Raw genomic sequence first — 22661 nt, forward strand, 5'->3', positions numbered from 1 at the left:
AGTAAATTTTCACTCAATTTCCTCTCTTATTAAAAAGAAAATTTAAATTGGATAATCATTAATGCCTTATCAATATTAAATTATAATGTAGTTGCCAGAAATTACCTTTATTCTTACAGTACAAGTATTTCCTTCATATTTTATAATAGTATAAAAAATTAGATCTGAGCCTTTTCAATAATCAACTTAATTTGAATAACTACCAGACATGCTCTTGCAATAAACAAACACTAAATGATGCTTTGAGTCTATTTTCCCTTTTTCTCTCTTGTATAGATAATCGAAAATACTATATGTCTAGTCATCACAGGAAAAAATAAATGTAACCAATATATTAACTTGGTTCTCTTGTCTGGATTCTAAAGTGCAATTATAATAAAAATATTTGGGTCATCCAAATTAACTTGACAGGGCAAATTGCTCCCCCAAATGTCACAAATAAACTTAAGTCTTATTATTCTTTTGAAATTAGCAAGATTGATTCATCTTTTAATATCATAATACTCATTAAATCTTTCATTGATTTAAATATTTATTAAAATGAAAAAAGAATAGGGGTAAAGTTAGGAAACTAAAAGATAATTTCAAACATTTTAACTATCTGAAACAAGGCAGGAGTTCTGGTTAAGTTCATATGAAACATTTTTAATTCTTCTAATATAATTGCTATTTTTAAGGGTGTAGGAAATTGAATATCAATGGCCGTGTTTTAGCTATCTTCTTTTTTTTTTTAAGTTCCAGAACCTGAAACTGAAAATAAGTAAGAGGAAAATGAATCCAATTAGGCTTATACATATATTTTAAATTCCACTTATTTCCCGCACAGATATTTATGTTAATCTTAGATTCATGATTAACTTAAGAGTTATTAAAAAAATGATAATTCTCTCTCTCAGTGAGTACTGTCATGTATATTTGATTGTGTACTCTCAGATACTCTTTCTTTACTATAAGTATTCCTTAAGAGTTTTTAAATATCTTAAACTCTATGATATCGTGAATTAGGTTATAGGCATGTTAAAAGTTTCTTGTCAACAATTTACTGAGATTATAAAAAGATATAAAGAAAGAAACTATATCTGGTTCCCTATCTAAAATAGAATTTCAGTAAAAATAAATGAAATACAGATATTTTCATCTGGTATTGTTTATTATCAAGGAAATTTAGTTATTATTTTTAGATTTGCTGATAAATCAAAGAACTGGAAATATAAATAAAAATAATGTTTCTAAGTAAAATAAAGAATCTGATAATTAATTCTAAAATGAAGGATAGTATCAGCATCAGGCATATGATCATTAACTCTGCATAAAAGTTAATTTTTGGTCCCTAAACTCATTTGGTCATCACTTCACCTCGGTCCACTCTGAAACATCATTCTCATAATATGGCTCTTCAGACCCATTGGACTTCTTCTTCTAATTCCATGCCATGGTTGGAGCAAGAGATCCTATTTGTCTATTTATGTTCTCACCCTGCTAAACACATTAACCACAGAGCAATTTAATCTGTTTCCTTGCTATCTTCCTCACATTTTATTTGTACTCCCCCCCCAGTTGATGTAACAAATTGTACAAAATTAACAACTTAGAACAACACAAATATATCTTACAATTCTAGGTAATAGAAGTCCAAAACTGATCTCACCGGGCTTAAGTCATGGTATCAGCTAAGTGGTGCTGTTTTCTGGAAGATCTATGGGAGAAGAACCATGTTCTTGCCTTTTCCAGCTTCTGTGTACTGCCAAAATACATTGGTTCCTGGGCTTTTTCCATCTTCAAATCAACAATGATCTGTTAAGCCTTTCTGACATCCCTTGCATTCTCCTGCATCTCTCTTTCACTTATAAGAACTCTTAGGATTATGCAGGCCACCCAGATAATCCAGGATAACCATCCTATCTCAACATCTTTAACTTAATAACACATATAAAGTCTCTTTTCTTTAAGTATACACATTCAAACATTCTGGGGACTAGGAGAACATCTTGGGGGCAGCATTATTCTTCCTACCAGATCTCTATAACTGGAGCCACCTTTTTGTTTTAAAAAATTATCCAAGTTCAGGGGGCACCTGGGTGGCTCAGTGGATTAAGCCGCTGCCTTCGGCTCGGGTCGTGATCCCAGGGTCCTGGGATCGAGCCTGCATCGGGCTCTCTGCTCAGCCTCGAGCCTGCTTCCTTCTCTCTCTCTCTGCCTGCCTCTCTGCCTGCTTGTGATCTCTCTCTGTCAAACAAATAAATAAAATCTTAAAAAAAAAAAATTATCCAAGTTCAGAAAGGAAATTTCAGCCGCAAACCTAGTGATTCTCCCTTATTGAGTTTGTGTCTGATGTTTTATATGAAATTCCCCACCCCCCTTTAACTAAGTACTCCAATCTTATAAACACTTCTAGGTATTTAAGGTTTGGGAAACAAACAACATGACAGACTACTTTTGGCTTCTGTCTTGTCTCATATCTTTCACTTCACAATGAATAAAGAAACAAATTCAGCAAAAAAAACAGAAGAGAAAAGAAAACCATAGGTTAATATCTCAATATATCATAGAATCATATATGTTAATTTTAGGGACCCTAAAAATCATTGCCCTAGGAAATAAAATTGTGTAACATCAATACCTAAAAAATAAAATAAAATCCATAAGGATTTTAACATCAATTACGTTAAAAAGATATACTCATTAGTTAAAGCAGAATTAAAAGTAGAGTACTGTAGATCATGCAGATAATGACTATGAGTAATCAAGTCCCTTAAATAAATTTATATTATTAAACAAATTATTCACCTCAATTATCAATTTACCCAGTTGTCTTTAGATGATCATTCAATTCTCATGTGTGCAATTTCCTCATAACATGTGATGAATATGATAGAAATAGAATTTTCTAAAATGTTAGTGTATTGAAATCTGTCCCCAATGCGAAATCTTTTTTGTCACATCATACAGTTTCATGCCTTTTATGAAGGATACATTGTTTTGTTTATCTGAAATCACTTATTCTTATTGTTATGAGAACTCATTACTAAAACTTAGCAGAGTGTTAGCACAAACTAAATCTTTCCAAAAGCATTTTTATTGAGTAATTTAAACATCAGTTGAAATGATATATGCAAGTCACCAAAAATAAGAAATTTTTACACAATTATGCCAGAATAATATTTATTTTATTTATTATTTGAGAGATAAGAAGGGGGAGAGCACAGAGAATGAAAGGGAAAAGCAGACACCACATTGAGCAGAAAGCCCAACTCAGGGCTCAATCCCAGGACCCTGAGATCATGACCTGAGGTGAAGGCAGACGCTTAACCAACTGAGCCACCCAGGTGCACCCAGAATAACATATTTTTTAAAAGTGTCTACCAAATAGTATGTCTTTATTTTACAGAATCTAATAAAATATTTTGTCTTCAACACTGGGGTCGCATTAATTGATTAGTGCTATAGGAGCTTTTCAATATTTAAGAACTAAACCTACTGATTTGCAGCTAACCTTAAAAGATCTCCCTGAAAATGCATCTTTTCTTTTTCCAGTGTAAACGAATTGTACACAGACAGGAGAATGGAATGCATACAGGAAACCACCAATAAATCAGTTCATCCCATTAGAGAATACATAATAATTGAAGAATTTGTTGAAACTATGGAAATAGAGGAAGTTACAGAAATGTTCTATTTGTTACTAATAAACTGCAGTGTATCTTATATTTCCACAGATAACACTCTCAGTAGAAAGACAAAGTCTTTAAAACATCAAAACACTTCTACATTTGTTATTTGGTCAAATACACCTGTTAAAAGTATATGTATTGCAAATGTAGACCTAGGCAAACTTCATACTAAAATGGTATTTTGTCATTTAAATTCTACTGTAATTCTTTTCCTAAGGCATTCCTGAAATATATCTGAAATAAAGCTATGTCTGTGAAAAGAATAGTTGAAGGCAAAGACTAAACTAATGAAGCATGGCTTTTCTGAGGCAATTTTTCTATCTATTTGCATATAACTTTATGTAATATGGAAAACCTTTCCTCAGTTTAGGCCATCTGCCCCTTTGTCAAATATACTTGAAATTGTTGGTATATTAAAATGATTTAATATGATAATCCCTCCAAAATGGACTTTAAATGTTAGTTTCACAGAAAAGTGATTTTTAAAATATGTTAAATTTCTAACTGCCATTTAATGTGAAACCTGAAGTAGAATAATTTAAGAGTGCTTTATTTTATCTATTACACCACCTGTAACTGATGTGTGCTTTTTTTTTTTTTTTTTTTTTTTAAATTGCAAGCAGTTTTGTGCTGGAGTGTCTGCCTTTGAAAACAATTGTGCCTATATCCTCTCAAGTACGTATTCCATGACATCATATTGATAGCTTCAAATCAATGATTTAGGGGGTATTTATAGGACATAAATCAACAAATAATACAAACCAGGAATTCCTTCCTAACCAAATATTAACAATATATCAGCATGCCACTGTGATGTTGAAACTAGTAGTCTCTGTTTTACCTAAGTAATATGCCTCTAGACAATCACTAAAGTGAAATGTTTCAAAATATAGCAGTCTCTTTTCCTTTTTGAATTAATATAATTTAATTGTTGGGTGTAGTTAACTGTTCTATGTTTAAAGATGGCTGAGCTAAAGAAATGTGCTGATTTTGCACTTTCTATATTCCATTACTCCACTCAACAATATGAACATATTTTTCTAAAAGGATTTAATTAATGGATAAAATGAGAGAGCCATTAAATTTAGATTACTTATTAGTAAGTGCATAATAAAAGCATCAGCAAGATCCAAGGGGAAAATGAGGTCAAATGGAGACTTTTTGATTGGCTGTTTATCTAACAAATTTTGATTTAACACAAATGAGTAACAATAACACTACATTATCCAGGGTGGTTAAAGAAGTAAATTATTACACTGAAGAGAGAAAAAGCTAAACCAATATTTATAGAATACTGTGATAACTACTTTCATAAATGCCAAGAGTATTCTGGGAAATCTAAGGTACCATCTGAGATTTGAAGTCATGGAGTTAACCGCCATTATTTAAAAACACATTTATTTTTATTAATATATAATTGATGCATAGCATTGTGTAAGTTTAAGGTGTATAACATATTGTTCTACTAACAGCTTTGAAGTTTATAATACAGGATTGTTTAAAAATTTTAAACTGTTCATTAGCTTTCCAGGACTTATTTATGTACTAGTTGCAAGTATGAACTCTTAACAACATATTCCCAATCTCCTCATTCCCCAGTCTCTAATAACCACCATTTCTCTGTTTTTACAACTTCACTTAAGGTTTTTTAGATTCCACATGTAAATGATTAATACAGTATTCATCTTTTTCTGTATGACTTATCTCACTTAGCATAATATCCTCAAGATCCATCCATGTTGTCACAAATACAGGATTTACTTCTTTCTCATGGCTGAATGACATTCCATTGTACATAACACTTCATTATACATTCACCTGATGGTGGACACTGAGCTTGTTTCCGTGTCTTCGCTATTGCGAATAATGTTTCCTTAAACATGGGAATACATGTACCTCTTAGATATTCTGTTTTATTTCCTTTGAATATATACCTGGAAATGAGATTGCTGGATCACATAATAGTTCTAACTTGAATTTTTGAAGAAACCTCATCCTATTTTGCATAGTGACTAAACCAATTTGCATTCCCACTAACACTGTAAAAAGTTGTCTTTATTTTCACATCTTCACCAGTATTTGTCATCCGTTATCTTCTTGAAGGTAGCCATTGTAATCAGTGTGAGGTGATCTTACTGTGTTTTTGATTTGCATTCCCCTAATGCTGAGCATCTTTCATGTGTCTGTTGGCCATTTGGACCTGTTCTTTGAAAAAATACCTCCTTAGGTGCTCTGCCATTTTTTAACCAGATTATTTTTTATTATTGAATTGTATGAATTCTTTATATATTTTGGTTATTAATCCCTTATCATATATATGATTTGCAAATATTTTCTCCCATCATGTAAGTTGCCTTTTCATTTTGTTGATTATTTCCTTTATTTTTTAATTTGCTATAGCCCCATATTATTACCCCACTTTTTGATTTTTGTTTTTGTTACCCTTGCTTTCAGTGTCAAATCTGAAAAATCATTGCCAAGATTTATGTCAAGGGGATTATCCTATATATTTTCTTCTAGAAATTTTATGTAATAATATCTTATGTTTAAGTCTTTATTATAAGTTAATGCTTGTTCATGGTGTAAGATAGGTCTCATTTTGTTTTTCTGGGCTCTCTATTCTGTTCCATTGGTCTATATATTTATTGTTACTACACTATCATACTGTTTTATCATTTTTTTTTAAAGTTTTACTCTTGTTTTGTTTTAGTAGAAGTAATATATTTACGTGGTAAAGAGAAAAATTAAACCATACAAAAATGCTGCCTTAATTATTATACCTTTGTATTATAGCTTTGTAGTATAGTTTGACATTATCAGGTACGGTGCTTTTTGATCTGTTCTTCTTGCTTAGGATTTGCTTTGATTATTAAGATTTTTAAGGATCCATATGAATTTCAAAATAATTTTTTTTCTATTTCTGTGGAAAATGCTTTGGAATTTTGATAGAAATGGCATTCAATTTATAGATACTTTGTGGTAGTATGGACATTTTAGCAATATTAATTCTTCTAATCTATAAACATATGTTTTCATATGTTTCCATATCTTTCCATATGTTTGTCTTCATTCATTTCTTTCATTGGCATCTTATAGTTGTCATCATACAGACTTTTACTTTCTTGGTTAAATTTGTTTCAGTATCTTTATTATTTTTTTATGTTATTGGGAGTGGGATAATTTTTTTCTATCCCTTTTTGAAATGTTTTATTGTTAGTGTATAGAAAATAACCAATCTTTGAATGCAAACCTTCATTTTGAAATCTGGAGATAGAAGAATACAAAGAACCATTGGTAAGATCAGCTTACCTGGGATAGGGACCACCAAGGCCAAAAATTAATAAAAAAATTTCAAATGACAAGTTTGAAAAATTGCTAGAATTAGTATACATTACTCTGAGAGTGAAAAGCTCCTTTGCACTCAGTCTTAGATTATCTTCCATACTTTTGTGGGTTTCAGCCACAGTAATCCCACCAGGTTTTCAAGATAAATATCTGTGAAAAAAAAAAAAAATCTATGTTTCCAACTTGTCAAGGGAGAAGTATTCACTTTGAAGTATATTCAGAGAATTTTCCATTTAAAAAAAAATTTCCACTATCAATGGGAAAATACATTACCAGTGCATTTTCTTACGTGGAGAAAAGGCAATTATGCAATTCTATAATCCTATAGTCTCTTTATTCAGTGAAAGGAGTCAAGAATCTAAGAAATACTTGTTGAGGTCATAGCTCAGGGACACAGGAGTGCTAAAAGATGAAACATTAATCATGAGATTATAAAATGTTTTCCCTTTCCCACACCTTGGCACATCATCAGTAAGGTTGTTGTGTAATAAAGGTGAATTACAACTGGGAGTGGCGCAAGGCACAAACTGTATCTAAAGAGAAATTCTTAGGAAAGCCCAAATATAACAAAGGAGACAAAATCAAGGACTTTAGATTAATTTGAAGCCTCTATACATGCAGCTACAGAAAATATCAAACACAGTCCAATTTATAGCCAGATATACATAAACTATTACCTTAAAAGTTGATTTATTTCTATTACCTAATACATTATGTCTGGCTTTCAACATAAAATCACCAGGCATACCAAAAGACAAGAAAAAAATCTGATGGGTTCCTGAGTGGCTCAGCTGGTTAAGTGTCTGCCTTTGACTTGTGTCATGATCTCAGGGTTTGGGGATCAAGCCCCACATCAGGATCTTTGCCTGCCTGCCTCTCCCTGTCCCTCTGCCTGCTACTCCCCCTCCTTGTGCTTCCCTCTTTCTCTGTAAAATAAATAAATAAATAAAATATTTAAATATATTTGAAGAGACAAAGCAATCATCAGTATCTAACTCGAATATGACACCAAGGAATTAACAGGCAAAGAATTTAAAATAATTATGATTAGTATGTTAAGGTTCTAATGGGAAAAATAGACAATATGAAATCCATATGGGCAATGTAAATAGAGTGATTACAACTCTAAGAAATAATCAAAAGGAAATATTAACAACCAAAAACATAATAATGAAGAATACCTTTGATAGACTCTTCTGTATCCTGGACAGGGCTTGAAGGTATGAAATGCAGAGAGAAAGAATGAAATGAATAAACCATGTCAAAGAATGGTGGGGAATTTTCATAAAGCATAATGTGTGCAATCAGAATATTCAGATCAATAATTCACATAAATTGATTTATTTTATGGAGAGAGATAGGGATCAGGTTTTATTCTTATTTGGCCCTCTAGCTGTTTTTTAAAAAAAACATTTTTGTGGGCTGAAATGTTACCCTGTCCTCAAATTAATGTCTTGAAATCCCAGATCCAGGACTCCTGAATGAGATTATATTTGGATAAAAAGCCTTTAAGGAAGTGATTAAGTCAAAATAAGGTTGTTGGTATGGGCCCTAATCCAGTCTGATTGGTGCCTTTATAGAAAGAGGAAATTTTGTAAACCAAAAGGGACACCAAAGATGTGCTGTGCTGACACAGAGAAAAGGCCATTAGAGGACATGGTGAGAAGGTGGCCATGTACAAACCATGGTAGGAGGGAGGCCTCACAAGAAACCAAACTTACCATAACCTTGATCTTGAACTATAGTCTCCATAACTGTGAAAAAACAGATTTCTGTTGTTTAATATACCCAGCCTATGGAATTTTATTATGATAGTCTTCACAAACTAACACAACTATTTTTTCCCTTTTGCTTTATAGTGCCACCACTTTCATCTATCAATATTTTATACCAATATTTTATTTCAACTAATTTACTTCAGTGATCAAAAACTACACTTTAAAATGCTTTCAGTAGTGTAAAAAAATCTTGATGACAGTACAAAAAGGTCTTCTACTTCATTCTTCAAAACTGATCTTGTTCTTCTTGATCATTCTCAATTTTATACAAATTTTAATTTGAAATTGTCAGAATATAAACATTATGCTAGATTTTTATTTTGCATTTCTATGTGGAATTGCATTGGGTTTCAAGGCAATTTGAGAACTCATATCTTTGCAATATGGTGTCTTTTCCCATTTCTATAGATTTTGTTTTTTTTTTCTCAATGTAGTATTTGTTTTTCATGTTTAACATAACTTTTCTTAGACTTATTCATATACATTTGATATGATCAGTTATTGTATATATTTCCTTTGGTGTTTAGGCAAAATAAAATAAAGTTGATTGTTTTTTGTATATTGACCTTAGATTTCATATATTAAATGATAAACATCTAAACTGGATTATTAATTCTAATAATTATAAGTTATTTACAATTTTGAGGTATATAATTATATTGTTTAGCAAGTACAGTTTTATTTCTTCTTTTCCAGTTTTTATAATTATTTTCTTTCCTTGTATTACATTATTTCACTGTAATAATTTCATACAGTGTTGATTATAACTTTTAATAAAAAGCAATTTCTAGATTTCCATAGAGAAAATGTATATATATGATGCTTGATGTAAGTAATAAGGGCTATTCTCATAATATGAAAGTGAATTTCCTTCTATACTTGTGTGCCCATTATTTTCTTTCTAGCAAATTTTGAGTTGACTTTATTATCGTAATTTTTAATCCAAATATTCCATCTGATTTTTTAATATGTGTACTGATTTTTTCATATTTTTATTGTGTTATGTTAGTTATCATACAGTACATTATTAGTTTTTCATGTAGTGCTCCATGATTGTTTGTGTATAACACCCATGCTCCATACAATCGTGCCCTCCGTCTGATTTTTTTTTTAATTATTTCCAGTTCCGTTGCAATTTCCAATCTCTTATTTTATCCTTTTGATCATATTAGACATAGTCACTTTACATTTGTATTTGAAAACAGTATATGTAACATCTGTGTGAGGTTCCTATTTTTATTATTTCTTTTAGTTTTCACTTGCACTGTCCCATCTCTAGCAGCCAGGTAATGATGGTGATGATGATGATGCTGAAGATATACCAAAATATATATAAAATTGTGGTAATGTAAGATTTAATGTGATGTATTCTTCTATCAGAATCAATAAAGGCACTATCAGTTCTGATTCATGGGTATTGTGAAGAGTTAAGTTTAATTTCAATCTGTGGTATAGTCAAGTTATTTCCAATTCTCACATTTATCTTGGGCCCTTATACAAAGCTATGAACTATGACACCTAACAAACTCTGATTTACCTGGTAGTCCTGCTTAGCTAAATATTTTCATAGCTTTTCTTTCTCAGTTTCATCTCTTCTGGAATTAGTAGATACCTGGTTGAAAAGAAATGTCAAATGTTTGTCTCTTAGGATTGGGTTTTACTTATCTTTGGGATCATGTCTCCATAACTCTTGATTCCAACTACAGTTATATTAAACTAAACTTTTTCCAATTTTTTACAGCTCTTGTAGATCTCACAGAACAGTTGGTTTGCTTTACTGCAATAAAACATAATGCAACTTAATGCATCTGAAACTTTATAAATACATTTTTTCCTAGCTTTTATTTTTTGTGCTAAATTATTATAACAAGATTTTTCACTAAATACAAGCATATATTTGCTTTCTAACTAGGGTTCCTCTCTGTTTGTATACATCAGCATGCATTCTTAATCTCAGGACCCAGATATCTATATCCAACCCTTCCCTGCTAATACTGGCCCTAACACTCAAGATTATACAAAGGCATGTAAGTAGCTATCAAGATTGCACAGCAAGTGACAACTACTGAATCTGGGATTGAATTTTATTCTCATTCAATATTCACTCTTGGTATACATTTTCCATTTACCATCATTTAACTAACTTTCAGGCAAAAATCTAAGTATTTGGAGGGCCTGGGGGGCTCAATGGGTTAAACCTCTGTCTTTGGCCCAGGTCATGATCTCAGGGTGCTCAGATCGAGTCCCACATCAGTCTCTCTGCTCAGTGGGGAGCCTGCTTCCCTCTCTCTCTCTCTGCCTGCCTCTCTGCCTACTTATGATATGTCTCTGTCAAATAAATAAATAAAATCTTTTTTAAAAAATCCAAATATTTGTTGCCTTTCTTTTTTTTCACCCTATATCCAATCCATTTACAAGTTTTGTTCATCTTAACTTCAAAATATAACCTAAATCCTACATAATCTCATTTTGTGCAATATTTAAATCTCTTTTGAATGTCTTTCCCTCAGGTGGACTACTAAAAGCACTTTAATGATTTCAGTCTTTGTTCTTACCCCTCTACATTGTATTGTCTGCAGAACAGTTTAGTTCCACATATGAATCAAATTACCATTCGTCCACTATCAAAACATTTGCCTTTATATTAACTTAGAAAAAAAAAAAAAGCCTTATTTAAGCCCAAAGTTCTTTCTGATTGCTCCCCTGGATGTTTTTTTGAACTCACTTATTCATGTCATATTTACTTCATACTTGCTTATTCCACTACTGACCAACTTAATAATCACTAGAATGGAATTTTTTATCACAAACTAATATGACTCTCTTCCTTTTTTTATTTGAGTACTGCTTAAATCTAACCTATTTAAATTGGCACTCTACTCAAGTACCTGGTATTTAGAATGCTCTAAAAGAATATTTTTTGATTAATCAAATTAGTAATTAATAAACTTTCTTTAGTATTATAATGAATTTAGCTGCTTTTTATTCCAAATTATATTAGTAAAAATTCCATTGCATATTCTTTTTAAAATAAGTAAATCTTTAATATTGACTGATTTTGAAAAGATTAATATGCATGCAGATTTATGAAACTAAGGCAAACTAAGCATTCAGAATCTTAAGACATTTTCACTAAATGTTCTAAGGAAAGGAGAACTGGGGTTTTTCTTCAGGTAATGGCTAGAACAAGTAGAAAATTTTTTGACAGCCCTGAGCCAGGGTTTTGAGACAGAATCTCAAAAAGGACCTAAATTGTCCCAGCGCCTTGAGCTTAGGTTTGTAGAAGCCAAGTTAGGGTTGACCAAGTCTCTTAACACAGGAGCTGAGATGGAGTCCTTCTGTGCTGAGGGTTCTTTACCAACTTGCAATCCAATAGTTTAAACGTCTATATTTACTCAAGAAAAAAAAAAACTGTGGATAAACAGGCAAAAGGACATTATTTAGTGTTCATTAAATACTGGGAATTTGAGAAATGTTTGTCCTAATCTTACTAATGTGGGCATTTAATAGAGAAATAAAATAGAACATCAAATAAAAAATATTACTTACTCTTTCAAAATTAGGAAACATATTGAATACAGTGAACTTTTTATAAAATCATCTCTTTTTCAGTGTAAACATGAAGATATATAATAAGATAAAAGCACGTTTTATTTTTCAGTTTCTTAGTTCTTCATTTTTGGCACTTTGTATTAGTTTGCATTCTTAAAATTTTCTCATATTGGACACCACTAAAGCATCATGACATTACTTCTTACTCTTCTGCATTAAAATTATATGTATTAAATTATTATTAAATGATGTAATGTGCTTAACAAGAAGCCAGGCACATAATTAACACTCAATAAATTTTGTTTGTTTTGATCTTTGCTGCTATTATTTGACTGATTCATTTTCAGTTCTCTTTAATGATTATTCTTTGTAGATCTAAATTTTTTCTTATCTTTTCTTTTTACTTATTATCCCTCATCACTAAATTCACCTTCATGGCTTTAATCATCTATGCTAATTCTCTGTTGAACATTCCCAATTAACATTCCCTATTCTATTTCATTTCCATTAATCCAGACTCTTAACATTAACACACACTTAATATAAAAAATGAGAAGTAAAAACTTCCAGTTATAAAACAAACAAGTCATGGAGATGGAAAAAATATTAGCAAGTTTTAATTCCATATTCAATCTTACAAATATTATCAGACTTCTGCTATCCTAATTGCCCTCTCTTCTGCATTCTTTTTATGTCACATTGTTTGTTTGTTTGTTTGTTTGTTTTTTCCCCAGAAATACCAAACCATCAAACCTTTGACTCCATACTCTTACATTAGCTATATAAGCCTTGCTGGAAAAACAAACAAAAATTATCTTTAATTATTTCACCAGAAGCATTCCTAAATTATAATTTTTTTCTTTAGATTGTACTATGTTCATACTGCTGTGAGAACTCCATTCTAATATGACATAAAGTTTATATTTTAATAATGAACATCTATCTACTATTGACTTCTTTATATTGAAAGCTTGAGTTTCAGTCAGTTTACACTTTAAAAACATATTTCTTAAGAAGGAGCTAAGAAAAATAAAAATAAAAACACCTGAAAAGAGCAGAAGAAAGGAAAAAAAGATTAGAGTGGAAATAAATGATTTGGAAACAAAAAATAGAAAAGAAAAAAAAAAACAGAAAAAAAAAGTAAGACAGATCAATGATTCAAGAGCTGGTCCTTTGAAGAAACTAATAAACTGATAAACTGCTAGCAAGACTAAGAAAAAAGAGAAAGGACTCAAATAAATAAAATCACAAGTAAGAGCAGAGAAATAGCAACCAATACCACAGAAATGCAAACAAGTGTGGAGAGCATTGCTATAGTATGAAAAGCTATATGCCAACAAATTGAACAACTTAGAAGAAATGGATAAATTCCTAGAAACACATAACCTACCAGAACTGAAACAGGAAGAAAAAGAGAATTTGAACAGACTAATCACCAGCAAAGATATTGAATCAGTAATCAAAAAGCTCCCAACAAAAAAAGTTCAGGATGGGATAGCTTCACAGGTGAATTCTACTAATTATTTAAAGAAAAATTAACAACTATTCTCCTAAAATTACTCCAAAAATAAAAAAGAAGGAAAACTTCCAAATTCATTCTATGAGGCCAGCATTACCCTGATACCAAAACCAGATAAAGACACCACCAAAAAAAAAAAAAAAAAAAAAAAGAGAGAGAAAGAGAGAGAAAAAGAGGTAAGACTAATACCTCTGATAAATACAGTTGCAAAAATCCCCAACAAAATACTAACAAATAAAATAAAAAAATACATTAAAAAATAATTTACCACTTTAGTGCAATTTATAAGGGCAGTTCAATATTTGCAAATCAAAAAGTATGATACATCACATTAATAAAAGAAATGACAAGAACCATGTAATCATTTTAATAGATGCTGAAAAATCATTTGACAAAGTAAACACATGCATGATAAAAACCCTCAACAAAGTATGTTTTGACGGGGACGCCTGGGTGGCTAAGTTGGTTGAGCAGCTGCCTTCGGCTCAGGTCATGATCCCGGCATCCTGGGATCGAGTCCCACATCGGGCTCCTTGCTCAGCGGGGAGCCTGCTTCTCCTTCTGCCTTTGCCTGCCATTCTGTCTGCCTGTGCTCACTCTCTCCCCTCTCTCTCTCTGATAAATAAATAAAATCTTAAAAAAAAAAAAAGTATGTTTTGACGGAATGCACCTCAACATAATGAAGACCATATATGACAAACCCACAGCTAATATCATTCTCAATGTGAAAAAACTGAGTTTTTCCCCTAAGGTTATTAACAAGACAAGGATATTCACTCTCACTCCTTTAAATGAACACGGTACTAGCAGTCCTTGCCTCAGCAATCAGACAGCATAAAGAAATAAAATACACCCAAATCAGTAAGGAAGAAGCCAAACTTGCACTCTTTACAGATGACCTGATAGTATATATAGAAAATTCAAAAGACTCCACCCAAAACTGCTAGAACAGATAAACAAATTCAATAAAGCCACAGGATACAAAAAAAAAAGAAAAAAAAAAGTACAGAAATCTGTTGCATTTTTGTATACCAGTAATGAAGCAGCAAAAAGGAAATAAAGAAAACAATCTCATTTACAACCTTACCAAAAATAATAAGATACCTTAGGAATAAACCTAACTAAGGAGGTAAAAGACCTATACTCTGAAAACTATAAACACTGATAAAAGAAATCAGAGTACAAAAAGAAATGGATAGACATTCCATGCTCATGGATTAGAAGAAAAACATCATTAAAATAACTACAACAAAACAATCTGTGCTTTAATGCAATCCCTATCAAAATTATAATTAGTATTCATGCATTCATCTAATTATAATATAGCGTTAGCTATTAAAGATGGAGAAGTGGCTATGTCTTCAACAGAGGTTATTGAGCCTTGTTACATATGGCTCATGTAATCATAAATCCATTTTCCTGTTCTTCCTTACTAATCAAAACTCCTTTTTTTTTTCTTTTCCCCAAGATGTCTATATGCCCAAATTATCAGCTATAGTTCCCAAACTTTCTGCAACAAGAATTATTCAGTAACAAAATTCTGGCCAATTAAGCAAAAAGATAAATTCTAGAGCTTGCTGGGAAAGTTTTTCTTTTTTTACCACTTCCAGCTTGCTGTTTTCTTCTTCCTGGGCAGCATATAGGGGAAAAAAAAAAAAAAAGAAAGAAAAAGGTGGGCAACTGGGTGATGGGCATTAAGGAGGGCACATAATGTGATGAACACTGGGTGTTATACTGAGCTGATAAAACATTGATCATTATATACATATATATATATATAAAAGTTCTATAACTTGGCTAATTGAATTTAAATTTTAAAAAAAGATAAGAAAAAGATAAAGACATTGCAGAGTCTTTGTAAACATTTCACAATCATGAGAACACTAAGTTAAGGTATTATAGCTAAAAGACAGACTGTGATGGGGATATTTGACATTGTGGAATGATTGCACTAGTCCTGGGTAACCTACTAACAAACATGGCAAGTGAAAACAAAATCTATTTTTGATTTTAAAAATTCTAGTCTGGTGTTGTTATACATGCAGTTGAATGAAATCTTTAAAGGTTCAAACACTCTAAACTGAATTACTCACTCTAGGGAATTTCAAAATAATTTGGAGACAGACTCAAGGTAAGGACTATAATCTAGAATTTATTAGAAACCTCACAAATTTAATGTAATTAATGAAAAACGTAATTATTAAATATTTTATCACATATACATAATGTAAGAAAACATCCTAATTTCAAATATCTTTCTTAAGAAAAAGATTAAACAGAAATCTTGCCAAAACAAATTAGAAACATTTTCTGTTTGTGAAATAGTTCTGATTCCTGAATAAAGAGAAAGCTATGCCCAACAGGGCACAAGTGTTTCCCCCCCCCCCAAATGTTTGCTTAGTTTTCCTTATATAAAATGTATCTTTTGGTAACTTAGGAAAAATGTATGCAGTAATTAGCAATAATCAAAATAGTTTCAAGAGGAGTCAAGATGAGGAGGAGTAGCAGGCTGGATGACATCAGGTAGCAGGAGATCAACCAGGTAGTTTATCAAATCTCCCAAACACCTACAAATCCAACAGGAGATTGAAGAGAAGAAGAGCTGCAATTCTAGAAACAGAAAATCTACCACATTCTGAAAGGTAGGACCTGTGGAGAAGTGAATCCAAAGCAATGGGAAGATAGACTGCAGGGGAAGGGGCCAGCTCCCGGCAAATAACAGAGCAATGGAGCACAAAATCAGACTTTTAGAAGTCTGTTCCACTGAGGGACATTGCTCCAGACGCTAAGCCAGGGTGGAGCCCATGTGGGGACAGCATGGAATCAGGTCCCATGGGGTCACAGAAGGATGGAGGTGTCTGAGTGTCTCAGAGCTTGCAGGTATTAGAGCGGAGAAGCCGGCCACAGAGATGGGGTTGAGGAGTGAGCTCTCAACTTAGGGTTACCTTAAACTGTGATCCGTGGCATAGTCAGACCATTGCTCTTTGAATAGGGACCCTAAAAGTGGCAGATCCAGGGACACCCCCCGGAAGAGCAGCAGTGATCTGCTGGGTTTGGAGACTCGGGGTGAGGGGCTGTGTGTCAGAGATAGAGTCTCTTGGTCACAGGCTGGGTGAACTAAGAGCATGGCCAGTGGCCAAGGAAATGGGAGTGATTGAGTGCTTTTCTCTGAGGGTTCACTGAGGAGTTAGGTCCCAAGCTCTCAGCTACTCTGTGCCAGAGAATGGAAGGCTGCCATTTTCATTCCTGTCCTCCGGAACTCTGTGGAAGATATTCAGGGAACCAAAGCTCCCAAAAGCGAACTGGAGCAGATTACTTAGCCCAGGCCCTGGCAAAGGCAGTGCAATTCTGCCTCAGGCAAAGACACTTGAGATTCACTACAACAGACCCCTCCCCCAAAATATCAGCAGGAAATCCAGCCAAGACCAAGTTCACTTATCGAGGAGAACAGCGGAATTTCAAAGGAGGAGAAAGCAAAGCATAGAATTCATGGCTTTCTCCCCATGATTCTTAGTCTTGCAAAGTTAATTAATTTTTTTAATTTTATTTTTTTCTTATTCTAATTTTTTTAACTTTTACTCTTACATCTTTTAACTTTTTTTAACTAGTTTATCTTAACAATACCATTCATAAAAATAAATATATATTTTTGAACCTTCATTATTATAGTCATATTTTATCCTTCATTGTATCTAACTTTATTTCTTGATACACATAGGGTTTTTTCCTTCTAAAAAAATTGGGGATACAAATCTTTTAATAGTCAAAATGTACCTTAAATTTAGCAGAGGGCTTTGTTCTAGTCTTCAGCATGAGCAAATTTTCTCCACTTTCTTTTTCTTTCTTTTCCCAAACAACTTATCAACTCCTTTATTAGATTTTTTTTAAGTTTTCTTTAAGTTTTCATCTTTACAGTCATATTCCATCCCTTCACTGTGTTTACCTTTATTTAAACACAGTGAAGGGATGGAATATGACTGTAAAGATGAAAACACAGTGAAGGGATGGAATATGACTGTAAAGATGAAAACTTTATATATATATATATATATATATATATATATATATATATGTATATATATAGTTTTTCTTTCTTTAAAATTTTGGGAGGTAGTTTCTTCTAAGAGACCCCAATACACCCCAAATTAAGTGGGTGGCTCTGTTCTATTCACCAGTCTAATATATATATACTTTTTTTCCTGTCTTTTTCTTTTTCTTTTTTTTTTAATTTCTTTTTTTTTTTCCTGAACTACTTTTTACCCCCTTTCTTCCCCCCGACAATTTGGGGCCTCTTCTGATTTGGCTAATGCACATTTTCCAAGGGTCCTTGTCACCCCTGTAGTATTTTATTCTAACCTTCATACATTTTTATATGGATAAAATGACAAGGCAGAAAAACTCACCACAAAAGTCATGGAAGATATTAGAAGAACCCTGTCTGGAGAAATAAAAGCCCTTTATGAAGAAATAAAAGAATTAAAATCTAACCAAGTTGAAATCAAAAAAGCTATTAATGAGATGCAATAAAAAATGGAGGCTATTACTGCTAGGACAAATGAGGGAGAAGAGAGAATTAGTGATATAGAAGACCAAATGACAGAGAATAAAGAAGCTGAGCAAAAGAGAGACAGAGAATGACTGGACCATGAGGGGAGAATCTGAGAGATAAATGATACCATAAGATGAAACAACATTAGAATAACTGGGATTCCAGAAGAAGAAAAGAGAGAAGACCCAGAGAGAGAAGGGAGCAGAAGGTATAGTGGAGTGAATTATTGTAGAAAATTTCCCTAATATGGCAAAGGGAACAAGCATCAAAATACAAGAAGCACAAAGAATCCCCCCTCAAAATCAATAAGAATAGGTCCATACCCCATCATTTAATAGTAAAATTTATAAGTCTTAGTGACAAAAGAGAAAATCCTGAAGGCAGCCCAGGAAAAGAAGTCTATAACATACAAAGGTAAAAATATTAGATTAGACCTAGAAGGCTGGAAAGAATTGGCATGATATATTCAGAGCACTAAATGAGAAAACATGCAGCCAAGAATACTATATCCAGCTAGGCTATCACTGAAAATAGAAGGAGAGATAAAAAGCTTCCAGGACAAACACAAACTAAAAGAATTTGCAAACACCAAATGAGCTCTACAAGAAATACTGAAAGGGGTCTTCAAAGCAAAGAGATAGGTTAAACCAGTAGACCAGAAAGGAACAGAGACAATATACAGTAACTGTCACCTTACAGACAATACAATGACACTAAATTCATATCTCCAATAGTTACCCTGAATGTAAATGGGCTAAATGCCCCAATCAAAAGACATAGGGTATCAGAATGGATAAAAATCTAAAACTCATCAATACGCTGTCTACAAGAAACTCATTTTAGACCCAAAGACACCTCCAGATTTAAAAGCTAGGGGTTAGAAAACAATTTACCAGTCTAATGGACATCTAAAGAAAGCTGGGGTGGCCACCCTTATATCAGATCAATTAGATTTTAAGCCAAAGTCTATAATAAAAGATGAGGAAGGACACTATAACATACTCAAAGGGTCTGTCCAACAAGAGGATTTAATAATTTTAAATATCTATTCCTCTAACATGGGAGCAGACAACTATATAATCCAATTAATAACAAAATTAAAGAAACACATCAACAATAATACAATAATAGTAGGGGACTTTAACACCTTCCTCACTGAAATGGATAGATCATCCAAGCAAAAGATTGACAAGGAAATAAAGGCCTTAAATGCCACACTGGACCAGATGGACATCACAGATATATTCAGAACATTCCATTCCAAAGCAACAGAATACACATCTTCTCTAGGGCACATGCAACATTCTCCAGAATAGATCACATCCTGGGTCAAAAATCAGGTCTCAGCCAGTACCAAAAGATTGGGATCATTCCCTACGTATTTTCAGACCACAATGCTCTGAAGCTAGAACTCAACCACAAGAAGAAATTTGGAAAGAACCCAAATACATGGAGGCTAAAGAGCATCCTACTAAAGAATGAATGGATCAACCAGGAAATTAAAGAACTGAAAAGATTCATGGAAACAAATGATAATGAAAACACAACTGTTCAAAATCTGTGGGACACAGCAAAGGCAGTCTTGAGAGGAAAATATATAGTGATACAAGCATTTCTCAAGAAACAAGAAAGTTCAGGGTGCCTGGGTGGCTCAGTGGGTTAAGCCGCTGCCTTCGGCTCAGGTCATGATCTCAGAGTCCTGGGATCGAGTCCCGCATCGGGCTCTCTGCTCAGCAGAGAGCCTGCTTCCCTCTCTCTCTCTGCCTGCCTCTCCATCTACTTGTGATTTCTCTCTGTCAAATAAATAAATAAATAAATAATCTTAAAAAAAAAAAAAAAAGAAAAAGAAAAAAAAAGAAACAAGAAAGTTCAAATACACAACCTACCCCTAAGCCTAAGGGATCTGGAGAAAGAACAACAAAGAAAGCCTAAGCCCAGCAGGAGAAGAGAAACCATAAAGATCAGAGCAGAAATCAATGAAATAGAAACCAAAAAAACAACAGAACAAATCAACAAAACTAGGAGGTGGTTCTTTGAAAGAATTAATAAGGTTGATAAACCCCTGGACAGACTTATCAAAAAGAAAAGAGAAATCAAAAAGAAAAAAAAAATCATTAATGAAAGAGGAGAGATCACAACCAACACCAAAGAAATGCAAACAATTATAAGAACATATTATGAGCAATTAAACTCCAGCAAATTTGACAATCTGGAAGAAATGGATGCATTCCTAGAGATGTATAAACTACCAAAACTGAACCAGGAAGACAGAGAAAACCTGAAAAGACCCATAACCAGTAAGGAGATTGAAGCAGTCAACAAAAATCTTCCAACAATCAATAGCCCAGGGCCAGACAGCTTCCCAGGGTAATTCTACCTATCTAAAGAATAATTAATTCCTGTTCTCCTGAAACTGTTCCAAAAAATAGAATTGGAAGGAAATTTTCCAAATTCATTTTTTGAGGCCAGCGTTACATGGATCCCAAAACCAAAGACTCCATCAAAAGAATTACAGACCAATATCCCTGATGAACACAGATGTGAAAATTCTCACCAAAATACTGGCCAATAGGATCTAACAGTACATGACATGACACATTATGTGGAAAACCCAAAAGATTCTACTCCAAATCTGCTAGAACTTGTTCAGGAATTCAGTAAAGTGTCAGGATATAAAATCAATGCACAGAAATCAGTTGCATTTCTATCTGACAACAATAAGACAGAAGAAAGAGAAATTAAGGAGTCAATCCCATTTACAGTTGCACCCACAACCATAAGATACCCAGGAATAAACCAAACCAAAGAGGCAAAGAATCTATACTCAGAAAACTATAAAGTACTCATGAAAGGAATTGAGGAAGACACAAAGAAATGGAAAAATGTTCCATACTCCTGGATTGGAAGAATAAATATTGTGAAAATGTCTATGCTACCTAAAGCAATCTACACATTTAATGCAATTCCTATCAAAGTACCATCCATCTTTTTCAAAGAAATGGAACAAATAATTCTAAAATTTATATGGAACCAGAAAAGACCTCAAATAGCCAAAGGGTTATTGAAAAAGAAAGCCAAAGTTGGTGGCATTACAATTCCGGACTTCAAGCTCTATTACAAAGCTGTCATCATCAAGACAGCATGGTACTGGCACAAAAACAGACACATCGATCAATGGAACAGAATAGAGAGCCCAGAAATAGACCCTCAACTCTAAGGTCAACTAATCTTCGACAAAACAGGAAAGAATGTACAATGGAAAAAAGACAGTCTTCAATAAATGGTGTTGGGTTAGGGTCCGTGATCAAAGGAACGAGACTCATGCAAAATTAAAGTCAAGCAAAGCTTTATTTCGTGCCAAGCATCAGAAACCAAACTTACTGGTAAAGGCTGTCTCTTACGAAAAGGTTATTAGGGTCCATGATCAAAGGAATGAGAGGAGATGAAGAGGGCCCTGACAAGACCGCTCCCAACGTGGCCACTCTGGATGAGGCCATTCCTGACGGGGCTGCTCCAGACGAGGCCTCTCCCCAGATGATGCTGCTCCTGAATAGGCTGCTCACTGAGGAGGCCTCATGTCGAGAAGCCGCTCCCAAAATGAAGCTGCTCCCAGAATGAGGCCTCTCCTGCAAGGCCGCTGGCAGCAGGCCGAGGCTTGGGGTGGCAGGGCCCCCTGCTCTGGGTGGCAGGGCTGCTGGCGGCGGTGCCGCTCCCCAGCGGTAGGGGCAACGCAGTTCCCAACAACTATCGCTACCCCGCTATCCTGACGGCTATCCTAAGGGCTCTCCCCACTAACGGCTCTAAGACTCTCATGTCTCTCACAGCTCTGACAGCTCTGAGAGCTCTGGTGGCTCTGACAGCTCTGACGGTTCCCATGGCTCACCGTCTAGGAGGACTTGAGCCCCTCCAACCGCCCAGAAGGACTTGAGCCCCCTGACCGCCCAGGGGGACTCGAAACCCCCCAACGGTCTAGGGGGACTCGAACCCCTCCAACCGCTCAGGGGGACTTGAGCCCCCGACTGCCAGGGGGACTTGAACCACCTGTGATCTACCAGCAGAGGGATGGGGCATCCCCGCATCCACTCCAGTCCTAGGGAGCATGGCCGTATCCAGCTTCTCCCCGATGGGCTATACCCTGGAGCTTCGCAACCAGACAGACAAAATCCCAATATCCAAAATCCCAATACCTCCAGAAGCTTTCCCCAAAAATTACGATGCTGGCTCAGTTCTCGTCATTTGAATCTGGG

Source organism: Mustela lutreola, chromosome 1, assembly GCF_030435805.1.
Source record: "Mustela lutreola isolate mMusLut2 chromosome 1, mMusLut2.pri, whole genome shotgun sequence".
Classification (NCBI taxonomy): Eukaryota; Metazoa; Chordata; class Mammalia; order Carnivora; family Mustelidae; genus Mustela; species Mustela lutreola.